Below are 13,905 nucleotides of genomic sequence, written 5' to 3'. Positions count from 1 at the left end.
ATATAAATTTAAAAAAAAAGCATGCACCAGTATGCCTGGCTTGTCTACCCTCCTGAAGAAAGATCCAAAGGTGAATTCCAGGTGAGCCTGGGCTAGAGTGAGACCCTATCTTGAAAAACAAACAAATAAAAAAGAAATATCCAAGGGTGATTTCTCCCTTGCCCCTCTCATCCCCTTTAGGTGTTTATCCTTTTGGATTTTGAGACAAGTTCTCACGCAGTCCTGACTGCCCTCAAATTCCTGCTCTTTCTAGCCCAGCTTCCCAGCACACACTGCCACTCCCTGTCTGATTCTGATTTTAATAGAACCTTCTCAATATTTCTTTCTGTTAACACCCTACTTAAATTCTGTACTTAATTTTTTTTCACAACCTATATCAGCATGTAATATAGTGGGAGTTTTGTTGATGTTTCGTTGTTGGTTGTTATTTATTTATTTATTCTTGTTTGTTTGTTTTTTGAGGTAGGGCCTCACTCTAGCCCAGGCTGACCTGGAATTCGCTATGTAGTCTCAGAGTGGCCTTGAACTCATGGTGATCCTCCTACCTCTGCTCCCCAGTGCTGGGATTAAAGGTGTGTGCCACCACGCCCAGCTTTTTTTTTTTTTTGGTTATTTATTTTTTTCTTTCTTTCTTTCTTTCTTGCTTTTTTTTTTTTTTTAGTATTTGAGACAGAGAGAAGGAGGGAGGGGGAGATAGAAAGAGAGAGAGATTGAGAATGGGCACACCAAGGCCTCCTGCCACTGTAAGTGAACTCCACGTGCATGTGCCATTTTGTGCATCTGGTTTTACATGGGTACCTTAGACATCAGGTTTTGCAAGCAAGTGCCTTTAACCACTGACCCATTTCTATAGCCCTTTGTTTATTTTTAAAAAAGAGTTTCGGACTGGAGAGATGGCTTAGCGGTTAAGGTGCTTGCCCCCAAAGCTTAAGGACTCAGGTTCAATTCCCCAGTACCTTCGTAGGCCAGATGCACAAAGTGGCACATGCTTCTGGAGTTCATTTGCAGTGGCTAGAGGCCCTAGCATGCCCATTCTCTCTGTCTCTCTTCTCCGTATTTTTCTCTCTCTGCTTGCAAATAAGCAAATAAATAAAAAGAAATATTATACATATATAAATATGTATAATATATTAGAACTATGTTTTAAATATTTATATTTATATATATATATTTAAAACAGTTTCATGTATCCCAGGCTGTCCTGGAACTTTCTTTTTTTGTTTATTTTTATTTATTTATTTGAGAGCAACAGAGAGAGAAAGAGGCAGATAGAGAGAGAATGGGCCCCACAGGGCCTCCAGCCATAGCAAATGAACTCCAGATGCGTGCACCCCCTTGTGCATCTGGCTAACGTGGATCCTGGGGAGTTGAGCCTTGAACAAGGGTCCTTAAGCTTCACAGGCAAGTGCTTAACTGCTAAGGCATCTCTCCAGCCCTGTCCTGGGACTTTCTATGTAGCCAACTGAGGAGGCTGAACTGACCCTTCTGTATTTCCATGCAGAGGGATGGGATTATAGGGGTGTTCCACCATGCACGGTGTATGTGATGCTGGGGATTAACACAGCTTCCTGCATGCTAGGCAAGGCGCTCTACCCACTGAGTTACATCGCCATGCACATACTCCCTTTTTATAAAAATACTTTTGTTCATTTATTTATGTATTTGAGAGCCACAGACACCGAGAGAAAGAGGCAGATAGAGAGAATGGGCGTGCCTGGGCCTTCAGCCACTGTAAACGAACTCCAGATGCGTGTGCCCCTTGTGCATCTGGCTAAAGTGGGACCTGGGAATCGAGCCTCGAACCGGGGTCCTTAGGCTTTGCAGGCAAGCACTTAACCGCTAAGCCATCTCTCCAGCCCTATAAAATTTTTTTTTAAATTTTTATTAGCATTTTCCATGATTATAAAAAAAATCCTGTGTTAATTCCCTTCCTCCCCCCCACTTTCTCCTTTGAAATTCCATTCTCCATCATATTACCTCCCATAACAATCATTGTACTTACATATATACAATATCAACCTATTAAGTACCCTCCTCCCTTCCTTTCTCTTCCCTTTATGTCTCCTTTTTAACTGGCCTCTGCTACTAAGTATTTTCATTCTCATGCATAAGCCCAGTCATCTGTAGCTAGGATCCACATATAAGAGAGAACATGTGGCGTTTGGCTTTCTGGGCCTGGGTTACCTGACTTAGAATAATACTTTCCAGGTCCATCCATTTTTCTGCAAATTTCATAACTTCATTTTTCTTTACCGCTGAGTAGAACTCCATTGTATAAATGTGCCACATCTTCATTATCCACTCATCAGTTGAGGGCCATCTAGGCTGGTTCCATTTCCTAGGTATTATAAATTGAGCAGCAAAAAACATGGTTGAGGACGTACTTCTAAGGAAATGAGATGAGTCCTTAGGATATATGCCTAGGAGTGCTATAGCTGGGTCATATGGTAGATCAATCTTAAAAATATTTTTATTTATTTATTTTCAATGAGAGAGAGAAGAGAAGAGAAAGGAAGAGGAGAGGAGAGGAGAGGAGAGGAGAGGAGAGGAGAGGAGAGGAGAGGAGAGGAGAGGAGAGGAGAGGAGAGGAGAGGAGAGGAGAGGAGAGAAAATGGATGCACTGGGGCCTCTAGCCACTGTGAATGAACTCCAGATGCATGCACCATTATGTGCATCTGGCTTTATGTGGGTACTGGGAAATTGGACCTGGGTCCTTAGGCTTTGTAGGCAAATGCCTTAAACACTAAGCAATCTCTCCAGCCTCCACATACCCTTTTTGCTGCTACTGAGGGTTAAACTCAGGATCTTGTGTTTATGCTATGTACTTATATTCCCAGCCTATTTTTTGGTCTTTTGAAACAGGGCCTCATGCAGTGCAGGCTGGCCTCAAACTGCTATGTTGCCGGGAAAAATCTTGAACTTCTGAACCTCCTGCTACCCCGAGGGCTATCACAATAGCAGTAACCATTTTTAGTTTATTTTTTTTGCTTATTATCTTTCCCATCTTGTCAGGATGTAAGTTCAATGAAGGCAGGGTTTTTTGTCTCCCTTTTGTACACTCCCTTATCTCCAATATCAGGAATAGTGCTTGATCTATTGATGTACAATTTTTCCTTTCCTTTCCTTTCTTTCTTTTCTTTTCTTTTTTTTTTTTTTTTTGAGGTAGGGTCTCAATGTAGCTCAGGTTGACCTGGAACGCACTCTAGTCCCAGGCTGGCCTCGAACTTACAGCATAGATCTATAAATCTGAATAGAATGGAATGAGAGAGATCAAAGTATTTTTTTATTTTTTTTTTTTTAGTTTTCTTTTCGAGGTAGGGTTTCACTCTGGTCCAGGCTGACCTGGAATTCACTATGGAGTCTCAGGGTGGTCTCGAACTCACGGCGATCCTCCTACCTCTGCCTCCGGAGTGCTGGAATTAAAGGCGTGTGCCACCACGCCCGGCTTCAAAGTATTGTTTTAAAGTGGCCTTTCCCCATCCCATTCACGTCGGTATCTCCACAGTAGGGCTCACACAAGATTTTTCACACGTGTATGAGCTGGACAAAAACTTTATAACATCTAATTCGATGGGCTGATTTGTATCTTAACTGATCCATTTTGTAAAAACGTCAGGGTGTCCTACACTTGGCCCCATGCGTGGACTCAAGGTCACTGGACCTCACCTGACTTTATCACTTGCTCCCCTGGGGCTACTAACTCAGCAGTAGGCCAAGATGTAAGAACCCCTCTTTTCGAGGGATGAGGAGGTGCTTATGGGATGGAAAAGAGATTCACACTCTCCAGCAGGGGGAAGTGGGGGAGGTATGCTAGGTGGGTGGATGGAGGGGAAGGACGGGCTCTAAATTTTAGGCTCCAGGCCTGCAGGCCGCTCCCAAGGTGGTCAGGGAACCCGCCTCCAGGCTTTAGAGCCGCACTAAGCAGGAAGCCACGGGGTGGGGGTCAGGGGGCGTGGCCAAGGCCCTGAGATCCCGCCCTTCACCTCGTGTCCCCTCCCCTTGGAGGAGAGCCGAGGGGCGGGGTTTGTTTACTCCCTGCACGCACCGCCAGCTCGGCCAATCCCCGGAGAGCGTCGCCTTGCGTCACGCGTCCCGAGAGCCAATCGGCGCGCCCCGTGCTGCTCCGCCGCCAAAGCTGGCGCGGGGGACTCGGGCCCGCGGCTGAGTGTGGTGAGGGCGGACGGAGCCGGCGGTGCCCGGGGTTGTGCGGCCGTCGCTGCCTGGCACGCGGGGCGCCCCCTCCCTGTGTCTGAGGTAGGCTCGAGGCCTCGGGAAGGCCGCAGCTGCGCGGGCCAGCGCTCGCCGCCACCCGGCCGCCGCCCCGCGCGGGCGCCCGAGAAAGACGTGCCGGAGCTCGGCCGCCGGGTCCTCTGCATCGGAACGGGAAGGTGGTCCGGGAAGAGGGCGCTTGCCGGCCGGGCTTCCCTCGCCGAGCCTCAGGGCCCCCTAGTCGCCGGTGAGTCGCGTCTGTTTATTCCTACGAGTTCTCGGAGGCCTGGCCGAGTAACCCTTTCGTGCCTGGACGGGACCTGGGAGCCCGTGAGGGTCACCCTTCTCGGGGCAGCAAGTTAGGGGAGGGGACGTCCCGCAGTAACGCATTTCCTCGGGAGAAGAAGTTGCCTTTGAGTCTGTCTGCCTTCTTTCCCTGTGACCCACCAGCCTCCAGTCTGTTTCTCCCGTTTGTGTGCCTGGAAGACCCTCATATTCCATCCGTCCCCTCCCGCCAAGCGAACTTTTAATTAGAGATTAGTTTTGGGGAGATTCTGCAAAGCCACGATCTCTCTCCGTCGTGAGCAGCGCTCGCTGGGAGCCCCACGCCCGGCGGCGTCCCCTTCCCTAGCTTTGTGTGGGCTCTGCGCCTTGTCTGCAAATTAGTAGTTCCTGCCAATGCGGGGAGGAGGAAGAGGGTATTGCGAAGGTCAGTGGACTAATCCATGGAATGCACTCATCTCGAATTAAATGCCCTGCACAAATTAAGCGAGTTTTCTTTTTCATTTATTACCATCGATGGTGGATCTGAAATGGATTTCATAGTGTTTCTCCATTTCGTTTGGAACAGTTAACAAGCTTAGGCTAGAGTTGTAGCTTAGTGATAAAGTGCTTGCTTAGCATTTGCAAGCTCTGGGTTCCATGCCTGGTCCTGCAGAACAACAAAACCAAAGCCAAATCTGCATTTGCACAACCTGAAACAGTTAACAAATTCGATCCTTTTCCTATTCTCTTTGAGTCTCTGAATCCTTGTCTTTTCCTCATTCCATAGCTGCTGGCTGGACCCTCTCCTACTTTTCTCTACTAAATCAGCAGGTCACCCTTCCCCATTGTCCCCTACATTCTAGTTTTGTGTCTTTTTGTTTGTTTGAAGAATTGTTTGTTTGAAGAATTGTCACATTCTAGCCCAGTTTGCTTCTAGCCCAGGTTGCTTATGATCTCAGTCTGTAGTCCAGGCAAGCCAAGAACTCATTATGACCTTCCTATCTCAGCCTCCAGGGTGCTGAGCCACCAGGTAAAGCTTTAGTTGTGTGATTACATACACACACACACACACACACGTGTGTGTGTGTATATATATATATACGTATGTGTGTGTGTATATATATATATATACATATATATATATTCATTCTCTTTATTTGAGAGAGAGGGAGAGAGAGAGAAAAATGGTGGTGGGGGGGATGGGCGCACCAGGGCCTCCAGGCACTGCAAACCAACTCCAGATGTATGTGACCCTTTGTGCATCTGGCTTACATGGGTCTTGGGGAATTGAACCTAGGTCCTTTACCAAGCAAGCGCTTTAACCATAAACCGTTTCTCCAATCTAGTTGTGTGTCTTTTTATTTGACTTCTGATTTTTTTCCAGGGACACTTGTCTTCTGTTTTCATACTGGCTTGAAATCAGCTTCCCTCAGAAACCATAGAAGTTTCTCTTTTCTGTGAGGCATAACTGTAACTGTTCTGTGCAAAACCAAATATAAAATATTTGCTTCATCACTTTTGCACCTTTTCCCATTTCATTGGTTACCTTATGATTTAGCTAAAGCTTTATCACTATCCAGTTACTAGAATTAGTGCCAGTTTCCATTCTCAAATAGCATCAGGAGAAAAACAAAATGGCTAGACCCCAGGTTCTGTCACGCTTGTGTGCTGACTCTAGATGTATTTATTCATTAGAACATCTTGTGCCTGGAGCTAGTTTAGTGTCCTGGTAGACATGGTGTCTGCAGCCCAGTGCTGGCAGTGCAAGTGCAGTTTCAGGAATGTGGCACTTACATTTGTTAGTGAACTCTTTTCCATTGTTCAGTATTGGTGGGATACATAAGAAAGAAAACGAAGCTTTTCTTGATTTTGATATTTCATAGTATCATTTTGTGACCGTAGTCCCAGCTGCCCTTGTGAGTGTATAATTCTTGGCACAGTAAGTTTTTCCCTTGCAGCCAGAAGTCTTAACCGAGGTAGGAGCTCTTAATACAGTTTGAAGGCCGGGGTTATATTAGAGGATTTGCCTAGGCCCTTGGATTCGATCCCCAGAGTTGAAAAAATAAATAAATAAAACCAGAACTGTGGCAGTAACAAAACCCTTGCTTGTAGAATGTGCATCGTTTCCATCATCCTGTAGACTCACTGCAGTGTGTAGTATCATAGGTCTCAGAAGAAACTAGAAAGCATTGATTGAGAGTTTATAATGGATGTTAAAGGTGAGTAAATACACTTGCCACTTAATACATGACACTTTTACATTTTAATCTTTTTTTAAATTTTTATTTATTTATTTATTTATTAGAGAGAGACAGACAGAAAGAGGCAGAGAGGAGAGAGAGAATGGGTGCGCCAGGGCCTCCAGCCACTGCAAACGAACTCCAGATGTGTGCGCTTCCTTGTGCATCTGGCTAATGTGGGTCCTGGGAAACAGAGCCTCGAACCGGGGTCCTTAGGCTTCACAGGCCAAGCGCTTAACCGCTAAGCCATCTCTCCAGCCCTACATTTTAATCTTGACTACATGGTTTATTAACTCCAGGAGTTCTGCATGAATAGATTTTAAAGTAGGTTTATGAACCCTTAGAAATGTTTTGCAAAATAATTTGTATTTAATGTATTTTTCTGAGGTGAAGTTATTTGAACAGCTACCTTTTTTTTTTTTTTTTTTTTTTTAAATGTTTTTGAGACATGCTCTTGCCATATATTCCAGGTTGGCTTTCCGTTCACAGCAGTCCTCATGCCTTTTCCTAGCAGTTGCTGGGACTACAGTCATTTAACACCATACCTGACAACTTATTAATTTTTATAAACTTACTTTTTTGTTTGAACTAGAAGCTGTATGCTCATTGTGTATTCTCTCTCTCGTTTTCAAATATTTCAAGATGCTTATATTCCATTGACTTTCTTCCTCTCTTTTTTCATTGATCCTCCTGCCTCAGCCTCCTGAATGCTGGGGTTACAGGTGTATACTTACACACCTGGTAATTGTTTTCTTTTTTTAGACAAAATATTTTCATACTTTAAATTCTTCTTGTGATTTTTTTTTTTTTCTGTCACTGTTTTCATTTGAACCTCTTTACAGAAGTAATTGCGTTTTGTTTTGTTTTGAGGTAGAAACTCACTGTATCCCAGGCTGACCTGGAATGCACTCATTAGTCTCAGGGTAGCCTTAGACTCACGCTGATCCTCCTACCTCTGCCTCCGGAATACTGGGAGGCATTCCCACCCACCCCAGCTAGTAATGGCTTTCTATCATACCTTCTAAGGCTCAAGGTCCATTGTGGAAGAAGTGACGGAAAGAATGTAGGAACTGAAGGAAGGGTAGGACTGCTTATAATGCAGTCATTCAAACACATTGGCCTTGCAGTTCCCAGCACTACTTTCACAAGACCCTCATAATTAGAGGAAAAGATAATGACATCAAAATAAAAGAGATTAACTGAGAGAGGGAGGAGATATGATGGAGAATGGATTTGTGAAGGGGGAATAGGGAAAGGGAGGGAATTATCATGGTTTATTGTCTATAATTGTGGAAGTTGTCAATAAAGTTTAAAAATTATTTATTTATAAGCAGAGAGAGGGGGAGGAAAAATGGGCACACCTTTGCCACTGCAAAGGAACATATCTGGCTTTAATTGGTACTAGGGAATTGAACCCAGGCTGTTAGGCTTTGCAAGCAGTCCCTTTAACCACTGAGTCATCTCCTCTGCCCCCACTAATGACTTACTTATGGGTTCATTTTTGTTCACCCGTATTCTTAGAACTGTAGTAATGACAATTAGCACTTGCAGAGAAGATGATTAGTTTTAAATCATGTACTTTAACTGAAGATTTGCTTCTTCGGCAACCACATCCTGCCAATTCATAATAATTAAGGTAAACTATAGCTCAGGCTAGCCTGGAACTCACTGTAGCCTAGGCTGACCTAAACTAATGTCAGTCCTCTTGCCTCAGCCTCATGACTGGGATTACAGGTGTGACATCATATCTGGTGCAGAAGTTAAACTTTTTATATTGTTTAAGAAGATAAGCTCCAGGGCTAATCTTGCTGAGTTTAAACCCTGGCTGTATTATTTATTGGTTAGGTGACCTGAGTAAGTTGTAAACATTTAGAGCCTCAATTTTCTCATCTGTAAAATGGAATTAATAATATATGTTGCATGGTATTTAAACATGGGCATTAGTGAGGGGGTTGGTTTAGGAAAAGGACAGCTGTACCTAATCAGGTGTGAGCCAGGGTTTCTCAAAAGAGTCACCAACTAAAATTCTTTTCTGTTTTTTGTCTGTACTCTTCTAAGTTTTTGTTTTGTTTTATTTTGATTTTTGTTTTTAAGATAGAGACTTGCTGCTGTCCTCAAATCAAAGATCTCTTGTCTCTTTCTCCCTGGTGGCTGGGATAGTAGGCCTTTACCATGTCCAGCTTTCTCCCAGTTTCCAAAGTCATGCTTTACTAATTTTGTTTTGTATTGTTTTGGTTTTTTTTTCATGGAAGGAGTGTGATTTATTTCAGGCTTACAGATCTAGGGGAAGTTCCATAATGACAAGCTGGTCCTCTTTACAGGTCCACACAGAGAGAAAAACCACAAGCAGCACCACTAAAAGCAAGCACACTCTGGGAACCCCAGGCAGAGTTCAAGCACTCTGCATACATTAGGCTAGAAACAGATCCACCCCAGTGATACCTTTTCTAGACAGGTGGCTAAAATCCAAGTTACAGATTTAATGAAAACATTTGAATCTATTGAGGGACATAAATTCAAAATATCACAGTGGTTCTCACTACTATATTTTTAGAATTTAATCTTTCTCTTATAGATAAAAGAAAAAAATATCCTAAAATCTAATGCCTCTAATATTTTAACTTATTCATGTTTTTCTATTAATTTCGGTCTACTTTAATCTTTCTGTCTAAAAATAATGATCCAAGATGTCATTTCTTACAAAACTATTGTTAGCAGTCAATCTAACTCTACCTTTTTTTCTGAAGATTTTTCTTTCTTTTTTTTTTTTTTTTGTTTTTCGAGGTAGGGTCTCACTCTGGTCCAGGCTGACCTGGAATTAACTCTGTAGTCTCAGGGTGGCCTTGAACTCATGGCGATCCTTCTACCTCTGCCTCCCGAGTGCTGGGATTAAAGGCGTGCGCCACCATGCCCAGCTTTGAAGATTTTTCTTCATAATAAACTTTTCAACTGTTGGGTAATAGTTGGGCAAGCACTCAGGAGGCTGGGTTGGGAGGATCTTAAGTTTGAGGCCAGCCTACATACCCAGTGAATTTAAATCATGAAGTTATGAAGTAAGCTCTGTCTTACAAAAATACCCTAATGTTAATAATGAGTATTTCTGGGTCACATATTATTTTGGGTACTTACTTTTAAGCATAAATTTTTACACTACTCATTTGTATTCTTTATAATGAGTGTGTATATTTTTTACCAAAACAGTAAAATGATTTTTCTAAAAACAAAAAGACAGAAATGCAAGAAGATACATGAGATGGGATGTTAATTATGGTAAATTTTGGTGGTAAGAATTTGGGTGATTATCATTTTAACTTTAATTTTTTGGTTTTCTTCGAGGTAGGGTCTTGCTGTGGCTCAGGCTGACCTGGAATTCACTATGGAGTCTCAGGATGGCCTCAAACTCTCAGCAGTCCTCCTACCTCTGCCTCCAGAGTGCTGGGATTAAAGGCGTGAGCCACCACACCATTTAACTTTAAAAAAAAAAAAGCACTAGAGATCTGAATGCAGTTTTAAAAACATAGTTTAGAGGATTGTATTTTCCAGGGAAAGAGGCCTTGACCCACACACTCACATTTGGACAGATATAATATAAATCCATGTACTATCACTGGAAGGTACCACTAGTTGTTTAAGGTTTTATACCTCACCATGACTTTGCTTTTGATTTTAGGCTTACAGAACAGCTCTTTGAACATATATTGGATTTTAAAAACCTTTTAAATTAATTAATTATTAATTAATTAATTTGAGGGACAGAGAGAGAGAGAGAGAAAGAGGCAAATAGAGAGAGAATGGGCATGCCCAGACCTCCAGCCACTGCATACAAACTCCAGATGCCTGAGCCACCTTGTGCATCTGGCTTTACCTGGGTACTGGAGAAATCAAATCTGGGTCCTTTGGCTTTGCAGACAAGTGCCTTAACTGCTAAGCCATCTCTCCAGCCAGAATTTCACTTTTTAAATGCTTTTTCTACATGGAGAATTATGAGAAGACCAACAGATTTAACCATGAGAAGATGAGACCCAATTTGTCTGGGTCACTGCCATAGTCACAATATCTAGTGCTTGGCAGATACCTGATGCTTCACTGAGGGACTGAACCTATGCTGTCATCTGCTTGATGTCACACATACATGATCCATATCAGGAAAGTGACATGGAGCTCTATGTACCAGGTTCTGGGAGCTTGGATATCAAGTCTGTCTGGCAGTCCTCTCAAATATCAACTATCCTCTGTTGTTTTGGTTTTAAACATGGTCTCCTTATGAGAATTAGGCTGGCCTTGAATTTACAGCACTGCTGTCTTGTCCTCTGGAGTTCTGGGATTACAAGTATGCTCTACCATGCCCAGCTAAGTCTAGTTCTCTGATAATTTTTTTTTTTTTTTTTTGGTAGGACTTTGTTTACGTGTATTGAATTTTTTTGTTTTTTGTTTTTGTTTTTGTTTTTGATTTTTGTTTTTTGAGGTAGGGTTTCATTCTAGCTCAGGCTGACCTGGAATTCACTATGTAGTCTCAGGGTGGCCTTGAACTCATGGTGATCCTACCTCTACCTCCCAAGTGCTGGGATTAAAGGTATGTGCCACCACGCCCAGCTCAAATTTTTTAAAATGTATCCATTTATTTATTTATTGCAAGCCCAACAGAATGGCCTGTTTTTGTACAAGAGAGCCAGAGTGAGAAAGAGAGAGAGAGTAAGGCCTCTAGCCATTGTAATTGAACTCCAGACGCGTGTGCCACCTTGTGTGCATGCGACCTTGTGTGCTTGCATCACCTTGTGCTTAGAGGTTAAGATGCTTGCCTGCAGAGCCTAAGGACCCAGGTTCCATTTCCCAGGACCCACGGAAGTAGATGGCACAAAGTGGTACATGCTTCTGGAGTTCATTTACAGCAGCTGAAGGCTCTGGCATGCCCATTCTCTTCCTATCTGCCCCTTTCTCTCTCTTTCTGTCTCTCAAATAATTATAATAAATTAACAAAAAGATAAAAGCCAGAAGACATAGCATACTTCTGAAATCTCAGCATGTGGATGGGAGGTGGAGTCAGGAGAATTTCCAAGAAGCCCACAGACAGCTAGCCTGGAGAACACAGTGGTGAACCACATCAAGAACAAGAGACTCCCTCAAATGAGGTGGGAGGTAAGGATCAACATCTAAAGTCCTCTGGCCACTGCACATGTGCATACACATACATACATACACAGTATACACACATAAACACACAGATAAAAAATAAAAAAAATTCCAAGTTGTCACAAAGAATATGTGAGGAAGTTTGAAAATTGTTGTAATTAAAAATCTACATTTTATATGCCTCATTATTTTTACCTTGTCAGCTTAATAATTCAGGAAAAGAGCTTTATTCTTTCATTACTTGATGAAAGTACACAAGTGATAGTGTGTGTGGATTACATTTTTTCCAAGTGTTCTGAAACTTCTCTTGATAATGATTCTAGAGTCTTGCTAGAATTACAATTAACAATTGTGATCAGTAGTTAACAGGATACACTTATGTTTTAAACAACAGCAGTGCACTTTCATTTCATGGGTCTTTGGGCAACTTTTCGTGTTCTGTGCAGTTACTGAATGATTGCCCACAGCTTTGTGGAATTTCATCTGTAGCAGTATATCTTGTTGAAAGCTTACTCATTACAGTTAAGAACTCTCTTTAATCCTGTCATTCATATTGAACTTTGGTCTCTGTTAACTAACTGATTTAAGTTAATTTTATTTTCTTTTTTAATATTAATTTATTGGGGGGGGGAGAGAATGAATGGGTGCACCAGGGCCTTCAGCTACTGCCATTTCCCTAGCTCTAATTTTATTTTCTTTTTAGGCAGTTTCATTAATCCCCACATTGGCCTCAAACTTGGCTGTTGTAACTGAGTATGACTTTGAATTTCTAAGCCTCCTACTTCCACTTCTCTAGTGCTGGGATTACAGGTGTGCATCACCACTCTCAGTTATATGGGGTTAGGGATCAAAACTAGGGCCATGTGCACGGTATAAGCTAGCACTATACTGGGCTACATCCTTAGCCCCTCGCTGATAATTTTTTTTTCAGGGCAGTTTTCCTCTAGCTCAGGCTGACCTAGAAATCACTGTGTAGCCCAGGCTGGCCTTAAACTCATGGTGATCTTCCTACCCCCAGAATGCTGGGATTAAAGACAAGAATGAGCAATGCCTCATTCTGGTTAAATTTTAAATCCCCATGTTGCATGTTAATCTCATACAAGGTGAAGGTGATCTTTTTTTTTTTTTTTTTTTTGGAGGGAGGGCAGTGTCTCACTAAACCTATAGTTCATTGATTTTGCTAGAATAACGGACCAACACTCTAGGACTCTTACCTCTCTGCCACCTCAGCCCTGTGATTATAGGGGCACAGTATCACACCGAGATAAGAACTCAGGGCCTCATGCTTGAATACATGTTTGACCCACTGAGCCATCTTCTCAGTCCTGCCCCTTTACTTTTTTTTTTTTTTTTTCCTGAGGTAGGGTCTCACTCTAGCTCAGGCTGACCTGGAATTCACTACATAGTCTCAGGGTGGCCTCGAACTCTCGGCAGTCCTCCTCCCTCTGCCTCCTGAGTGCTGGGATTAAAGGTGTGCGCCACCATGCCCGGCCCCCTTTACTTTTTAAAAAATAACTAATTAATTTATTTATTTGACAGAGAAAGAGGGAGAGAGAGAATGGGCATGCCAGGGCCTCCAGCCACTTCATACAAACTCCAGATGCATGCACGCCCTTGTGCATCTGGCCAGTGTGGGTCCTGGGGAATCAAACCTGGGTCCTTTGGCTTTGCAGGCAAACACCTTAACTGCTAAGCCATCCCCCCAGTCCTTTTATACAGATGCCTAAAGCAAAGGTTAACTACCTCCATTTCTTTTTTAAAAAGTATTTTATTTATTTATTTATTTCACAGAGAAAGAGGTAGAGAGAGAAAGAGGATGGGCAGGGCCTCCAGCCACTGCAAAGGAACTCCAGACACATGTGCTATCTTGTGCATCTGGCTAACATGGGTCCTAGGGAATCGAACCTGGGTCCTTTGGCTTTGTAGGCAAATGCCTTAACCACAAAGCCATCCCTCCAGCCCTCTTTAATATATATATTTAAATTGTTTTATTGACAACTTCTGTACATACAGACAATAAACCATGATATTTCCCCCACTTCCCCTTCACAACTCTGCTCCC

General features: G+C 42.8%; 1 protein-coding gene across 8 annotated transcripts in view; it reads left to right on the top strand.

Moving 5' to 3' along the window:
- The first annotated feature begins 4,328 nt into the window (after window positions 1-4,328).
- The window catches only part of Tfdp2 (transcription factor Dp-2), a 207,423-nt gene continuing 197,846 nt past the window's right edge, over window positions 4,329-13,905 (top strand). For all 8 annotated transcript variants that reach the window (XM_045136287.1, XM_045136285.1, XM_045136283.1 and 5 more), the window contains exon 1: window positions 4,329-4,456. The gene's annotated coding sequence lies outside the window, so the exon portion shown is untranslated. The remainder of the gene's footprint in view (window positions 4,457-13,905) is intronic.

This window comes from Jaculus jaculus, chromosome 17 (assembly GCF_020740685.1).
Source record: "Jaculus jaculus isolate mJacJac1 chromosome 17, mJacJac1.mat.Y.cur, whole genome shotgun sequence".
Lineage (NCBI taxonomy): Eukaryota > Metazoa > Chordata > Mammalia > Rodentia > Dipodidae > Jaculus > Jaculus jaculus.
Note: the sequence above shows the minus strand (reverse complement) of the source record. Positions and strands in the feature narration are given on the sequence as shown.